The sequence below is a fragment of the Marmota monax genome, unplaced genomic scaffold, assembly GCF_021218885.2.
Source record: "Marmota monax isolate L192 unplaced genomic scaffold, Marmota_monax_Labrador192_F-V1.1 WCK01_AAM20220418_F8-fsc00137, whole genome shotgun sequence".
In the NCBI taxonomy this organism is placed as follows: domain Eukaryota; kingdom Metazoa; phylum Chordata; class Mammalia; order Rodentia; family Sciuridae; genus Marmota; species Marmota monax.
In genome coordinates this window covers 1,196,718-1,204,820 of record NW_026692854.1, presented here as the reverse complement: position 1 = coordinate 1,204,820, position 8,103 = coordinate 1,196,718, and positions in this window count along the sequence as shown.

The following is an 8,103-nucleotide window of genomic DNA, read 5'->3' as shown; positions in this document are numbered from 1 at the left end:
CTAATTTCACTCCATTGTGATCTGATAGAATGAAGGGTAGTATCTATTTTTTTTATATTTGCTAAGAGTTACTTTGTGACATAACATATGGTCTATTTTAGAGAAGGGTCCATGTGCTGATAAGAAAGTGTATTCCCTTGATGATGGATGAAATACTCTACATATGTTTGTTAAGTCTAAATTATTGATTGTATTATTTAGTTCTATAGTTTCTTGGTTTAGTTTCTGTTTGGAATATCTATGTAGTGGTGAGAGAGATGTGTTAAAGTCACCCTGTATTATTGTGTTGTGGTCTATTTGATTCTTGAAATTGAGAAGGGTTTGTTTAGTGTACTAGATGCTCTATTGTTTAGGGCATATATATTTATAATTGTTATGTCTTGTTAATGTATTATTCCCTTAAGCAGTATATTCCCTTAAGCAGTCCTTCTTTATCCCTTCTGACTTGAAGTGGACTTTATCTGATATGAGGTTGGAAACCCCACTTGTTTACAGAGTCCATGTGAGAGATATGTTTTTCCCAATCTTTCACCTTCAGTCTGTGAATCTTTTCATAGGAGTTGCATCCTTTAAAGACAACATATTGTTGGGTCTTTTTAAAAAATTCAATCTGCCAGTGTCTTTAAACTGATGAGTTTAGGCCATTAACATTCAGGATTATTACTGAGATACCATTTGTATTCCTGGTCATTTTGGCTTATTTTTGGTTTTAACCTTACTGATTTTCTCCTTTGATTGACTTTTCCTTTAGTGTAATTTCTCCCTTTGCTGGTTTTCATTGTGTTGTTGTATTTTTTTTTTTTGGTTTGTTTGTTTTGCTTTTTCATTTCCTCCTCATGGAATATTTTGCTGAGAATGTTCTGTAGTGAAGGCTGTCTAATTGTGAGTCTTTTAACTTTCATTTATCATGGAAGGTTTTTATTTCATCTTCAAATCTGAAGCTTAGTTTTGCTGGATATAAAATTCTCAATTAACATCCATTTTATTTCAGAGCTTGATATATGTTATTCCAGGACTTTCTGGCATTGAGGGTCTTAGCTGAGAAATCATCTGAGATCCAAATTGGGTTCCCCTTATATATAATTTCATTTTTTCTCCCAGCCTTTAAAATTATATCTTTATTCTGTATGCTACTCATTCTCTCTATAATGTGCCTCAGCGTGAGTCTGCTGTAATTTTGCACATTTGGGGTCCTGTAAGCCTCTTGTAGTTGATTTTTCATTTCATTCTTTAGATTTGGAAATTTTCTGATATTATGTTATTAAAAAGATTGTGCATTCCTTTGGTTTGTATCTGTCTCCACACCTTTGTCTATTCCAATAAATCTTAAATTTGGTCTTTTCATGTTATCTCATATTTCTTGGAAGTTCTGTTCATGGTTTCTTACCATGTTCTCTGTATGGCTGACTTTATTTTCTAGAGTATATATTTTATCTTCATTGCCTGAAGTTCTGACTTCCAAGTGGTCTAGTCTGTTGGTGACACTTTCCATTAAATTTTAAATTTGGTTCATTGTTTCCTTCATTTCCAGGATTTCTGCTTGATTCCTTTTTATAATCTCTGCCTCTTTATTGAAGTGGTCTTTCACTTCTTGTATTTTCTCTCTGATACACCATCTTTTATTTCAAAGATCAATCTAACTATGTACCTTCTAAACTCTGACATTTCTTCTACTCTGTTGCTGCGGATTCTATTGTTGGAGTATCTTGGTTCCTTTGAGGTGCTTTGTTCCCTTGTTTTTTTTTTCATGTTGTTTGTGTGTCTTCCCTTCTAATGGTATGGAGCTGAATCAGTACAGTTTCTACTCTGTAGTCTTATAGTGTCCCTGAAGGCTTCCAGTAGCTCATCTTTAAGGGGAAAACCAATATTAACAGCACCCAGTGCACACAATATACAACCTTAAACCAATTAGCTCCTATTAAGGTGCCTACAATTTTGTCACAATACATAAAAGTGATGTGTTCAATTATTGTCTACAATATAAACAATAAATTTGCTAAAAGGGTTTACCATTTCAAATGATGAACAAAGAGTAAACCGAAGTAGTGTGGGATGTGATGTTTACAAGGGTGAAGGAGAGAAGATAGAGGTAAAAATTTATAGTAAGAGTGAAGGGGGAATTAATAGAGGCTGGCTGTTAGCATAAGAGAAGTAAGAATGAGAATCCAGGGAGACAGATAAGTGAGAGAAAAAATATATACAGATTTAAAAAAAATCAACAAAAAAGTAAAAATAAGAATGCACAACCAAACTATAATATGCTATTTAGACATCCCAATCTTTAATAAATTGATGCATGAAAAATATTTGGATCCAAAGATGATAGAAGTGTGAGGGGTAGGGAGAAAGGAAAGTCTCTGGAAAATTGACTGATTGCTTCTGTTGGCTTTCAAAAATTTTCTCATCTTCTCTTCTCTGCTGATAGGTGGCATTGTCTGAAGTTTAATGGTAGTTTCAGTCTGGTGGGTCCTGGACCTGTTGACTGGGCAAGCTCATAGCAAGGTGCTCCAATCTTCCCACCCATTATAGTTGGCCTTTTCCCTCCCACACACTTCAGGACTCACAGAGATGGAGAAAGCCCTGTTTTCTCCAGTTTCTCCAACCCATGCTCCCCCCTAGGAATTGCCCCCAGTCTCCCTCTTCCTACAGGCTTGCCAGGCCCAGATTGTCCCATGCTCACCCAGCTGCAAACTGACAGACCTGGGCTTCAGATTCCCCGGGCTCAGCCTTGCTGCAGTCCCAAGAATCAATGCCATTCCAACTTGCAGAGAGACCTCCAGGGATGTGCTCACACAAAGGAGCAACCCTGAAAAGAGGCAGCTAGAAGGCAGCCACTAGCTCACCCAGCAGGAAGACCTCAGGTGCAATCAGACCTGCAGGTACTCTGACAATATATTTCTAAGCCCTCACTGGTGTCCCCAGACTGAGGCAGCCATGCTCCTAGATGGCAGGGATGGTAGCAGTAAACCTGCAGGCCCCTTGGCCCTGAATTCTCAGACCCTGGATGGTGCCTCAAGATAGTGGTGGCTGCATGTAACCAAACCTGTGGGTACCCTGACAATGGACTTACAGGCAGCAATGGGCAGCAGGTGCTCTGTGGGTGGTCTGCATGTACTCAGTAGGCAAAGGGTGGGCACTCTGCTGGTAGACATCGGGTTTCAGGTGATAGGCAGTCTAAAGGTGAGCAGTGGGCAGGTAAAAGCAGACAGACAGACAAGTGGTAAGCTGTTGGCAGTGTACAGTGAGCTGCTGATATATATTTTATTAGTAACTTGAAATAGTATCTTTATCACCTAATTAGTCTTCTTAATTTTCTTTCCCTTTTCTTTCTTTTTTTTTTTTTCTTTTCTTTTTTGGAGCTGCAGATCAAACTCAGAGCTTTGTGCATACAAGCAAACTATTTACCACTAAGCTATATCCTCATCTGGATTAATTTTCAATATCATTTTCTTACTCGTCATTTATTTACTAATACCTCTTCAGTTTGTATTAGGTTGAAAGACCCTCAGAGTCCCTGTCCAAAGTGAACCACATGAAACACTGGCTGCAAAAGCAAGAGGCAAGTTTATTAATACACAGGCGCCTGCGGGTGCTCAGCAACACCTCAGCCGGAGCTTAGGTGAACTGGCACACCGGGCTTTGGGGTACAGATCTTTTATAGGGTACAGTGGTCAGTTTCCCGCCTAGCACAGTAGCAGGTATCTCATTGGCTCTTTTGAATCCAGCATATAGGTCACTTAAAGGGTAAACTTGTTTTTCACTATAGGTTCCTGGAAAACCACATAAAAACCACTTATTTTTCACTGTATGCTTCCGTTTGCTCAACCGTGCCGGTTCTTTCCCAACCATCGTGTTCTTTCCTAATCGGTTACACTTAACTGATTATCTGAAAAACACATCTGACGCCTGTGCAGGTGCAAAAGCAAGCCTTGATGATTTTGTAACTGGGCCTAAAGTTATTGGGCTGGGGTCTCTCAAGGTCTTGAACACTGGGTTTTCACAGATGTCAAAGGTAAGTACAGGAGACTCATGGTTTAATAAAGTTGAGGAGAAATGACTTAGTTTTGGAGATGTCACTGTTAAGGAGAAGAAAGAAGAGCAATGTACCCAGAAAAGCAAAAAAGAAAGCAGTATCCAGGGGAGCTAGACACACAATGTGTATACACCTACATCATAGCATCCCATAGATATGACATAGTCATACATATACAGTGGAAGGAGAAAAAGAGAGACACCACAAAGCCGTGACTCATGGAAGGGAAAGGAAAAGATAAAGAGGAATTTAATTTAATAATACAAAAATCCATGAGGTCTCATGCTGGTAGCAGGCCCGCCCTGGCCCCTGGGGACTCAACCCCCAGTTCTTTGTTATGCATGTCAATGTGGCCAGCTCACAAGGCCGTGACTGGGGCTTGCGGTTCCCTGTTTATCTGCCTCGCACATATGTGTCTCTCGGGAACATCTTGACCTGTTCGAGCCTCCTGATAGGGGACGGTGACGTGACAGTAACCCAAGAACGCAGTTATTACTCTTCCCTCCTCACTTTTGAGTAATTTCCTGCAGCTGTTAAAAAGATATATAAGGGGAACAAATCTGGCAATAAAGCGCGCACATGCTCCCTCCTCGATGAAGAACCTTGGTGTCCTGTGTATTTTTAACCCCACCTTCCCTCGCCGGACTCAGCTCTGTTAGTTGGACACGGCAGTCTCATAGGATAGATGATTAAAACATCCCACAGTGTTGGGGTCTGCCATGGCTACAACAAGCAGCATCTTCTTTCCCAATTCAAGCCATAAAGCGAAAATTTTCTGATTTCTTGTAGAAGTGACATTAAGGGGCATGGCTTTGGGACTCTCAACAAAGAGGGCTTGCTAATCCTGAGCTCCAGGATTCTTTAGACATACCCACTTAGTCAAGGCAGCACCACACTGGTTAAGCTCCCTTGAGAAGAGCCACTTCTTCCTGGAGTAGCGGCGAAGAAACCTCTTACCATAAGCACTGTGCTCCCTAGAGGGATAGAGACATCCCAGAATGGAACGGGGCCAGATGTTTCTAGATAGAAATACTGCTCTGAGTAACTAAACAGCAGCAGAGAGAATAAAGGGTCACAGAAAGTCAAGATGGGTGTCAAAATCCTCCCTTTAGAAAATCAGGAGGAGGAAAAGTGCTTCCTCCAACATTAGACTTCGAGGCCTAATGAATGATGCGAGAAATGACCCCTGAAACAGAACAAGAAAGCATGCATTGCAGGCATGTGAAACAATGACATGTCTGGTCTTAGGGGTAAAGGAAAAATGTGTCACCAAGTAGCTGCTGTTAGGAAATGTCTACTGAGCCGAGGATTTGTTGTTATACAAATGAGAAATTTACTGGGAAGTGTTACAAATAAATTAATAAAAACCCTAAGGCTAGTGATTTAATATCAGTGGTCACAAAAAGAAAAAAGTGATAATTAATCATTAGTGCTCAGAAAAAGTCATATCCAAACAGAAAGCTATAATGATTATAATAGTTTAGACATTAAAATTGTGTTTTGAGTTCTGTGGCCAGTTACACACACACACATACACACACACACACACACACACGACACACAGGCTCACACATGGGGCCACATGCATATAATTGATTTAACTGAAGAAAAAGGAAACCCACACACTCTTGTCCATTACTGAGTAACATGAGCCACTTGATCATTCCCACAGTAACACAGAAGCCTAATCCTTCCCTTGTGCATTTTTTTCTCAGTTCTTGAGTTCTGTTTCTTTCATTTCATAACATTTTGTTGTTGTTATTATTGTTCATTTGAGCCACTATAGACCCCTAATCTTTGAAATGGTTGAGATTTTATTAGCCTAACTCAGTACTTTAGGAGGTAGTCTGTAACTATTGTCATAATACTGTTAAAAACATAAAAATTCTGGAAGCTTCCTAAGCTTCAAATATGAAACTGACTGCTTGCAGTAGTATTTGAATGGTCGGTTCCAGAAGTAAAGTGAAAAGAAAGTGATGGCAACAGAAGTCTACACTGGAAGTACCTTCAGGGGTCTCCAAGGACTTCAATTCCCTCCTTTCTGGGTTACTGCTTATGCAAATATTGTGTCTTCTCTGAGTCTCTATCCACACAATAGTTTATAAATAAAACACTCTGCCCATCTGCCCCATCCACCTTGTGCTCCAGAACTTTCTATTTAGTTGAATAACAGAAGTATATAGTTTAATAATGGAAGTAACACTGGAAGTAATAGTAGAGGTAATACTAATGATAATACAGTTTAATAATGAAAGTATTTTTAATCTTAAGAATTGAAAATAATGATAGAGGAAGTAATAAGAAAGCCTGAAACTGGGATTAGGTATCTCAGAGAGTCACAATGCGATGGCATTGGTAAATTAGTGTCACATTTAATGTCTCTCTTAGTAAATAATATTTTAGTAGAATTTTTGCCTTTTTCTTGGCCTGAAAAAAATAGGCTTAGGATTTAAGTGTATATAAAATACAAAATAAAATTATGCCTGCAAAATTTACTATTTTAGAGGAAGACTCTAATTTTTACTTTGTAAGAGCTCAAACACATCTATTGGCATCGGTGGGGTACAATTTTCACATATTATACTTACAATAAAGAACATTTTCATTACCTAAATATGAATTAGCTCAACCATACTTTTTAGATGAACATTCCCTGGATTATCCTGCATTGGCTCTTAGCACAGTCAAAGAAGCAAGGATGGAATGTCACAAAAAGTAGTAGGGAATTCTGCTCAATGAATCTTGCCGTTATTTCTCTTAGTGTAGAAGACAAAATTTTGTTATGTCCCCAGGAAGTCCACCAAGCAATATGTCTTCATGGGAATTGGCTTAGTCCACCATGTAGAACAGTATAATTAGTGTTCTGTTGCTCTTCTGTTTTTTTTTTCTTTAATAGTTACCTAGTACTTCCTCATACTGTACCATTCACTCAATTTGCTTTTTCCTTTATCTGAGATGTTATGTGTGTTGCTCTTTTTAGCATCTTTGTCCTTACATCTTCCTTTGACAATTTTTTCCAAGTTAAATTTCTTTGAATAATGTATCTGTGCCAAAAGGCATATACATTATTAAAGCTTTTAGTAACATACGGCTACATTTCTCCTGGGATACCTGTTACTAATTAAGAGCTCAATTTTTAAGAGGTAACTTTTATTTACATCCATGCAAGCACTGGATATCAATAGTTTTCCTCTTTGTCAACCTAATTTTTACAATATATATCTTTGTGTTATGTATTTTAAAGTTTAACTCTCTTGGGTTGCTAGTGAAATTAGGCATTTAAAATTCTTTCAAAGCTAATTGTATTTCCTCTTTTGTTATTTATTTTATATTTCTATTGAATTTATACCTTATTGATTTTGAAGAGTTCCTTGTGTATCAACAATATCACTCTCTTAATGATATTGATGTTATGCTGTACATTCTCCATATGGTTCTGTTGTAATTTTATTTACATTGTTTCACACATTGTTTTTATTTACATTGTTTTTCATTACATTGTTCATATTTACATAGAAAACCTGTCAATCTTTTTCCCATTCATTCATTTGTGTGATGTGTTTAAATAAATGTTTTCCATCTCAAAATTATTTACAATCATGTATTTTCTTCTTGCCAGTTACATTTATAATATATCTGGCATTTGTTTTGGTATAATTATAAGTTAGATAGTTCTATTTTATCTTCTAAAGAAGTCCCCAAGCCAAAACAATATAAAGTAGGAAAATTTGTTAGCTGTCAGGGGAAAACTACTAAATATTAAGTCTATTTGAAAATTTTAGAAAAATTGTACCTAATCTTGTTTTCTACAACCTCGTTTTTTTTAAATATTTTTTTAGTTGTAGATGGACACGGCATCTTTATTTTATTATTTTTATGTGGTGCTATGCTGAGGTTCAAACCCAGTGCCTCACATGTGCTAGGCAAGCACTCTACCACTGAGCCCAGGTCCCAGCCCTTCCTGCAACCTCTTTAGCTGCATTTTTGTCATTGTGGTTTTTTTTGTGAATTGACTGGGAATTTACTGGTTAATATGAAGTAGAAGACCAAATAGTTCACTAATTACTATA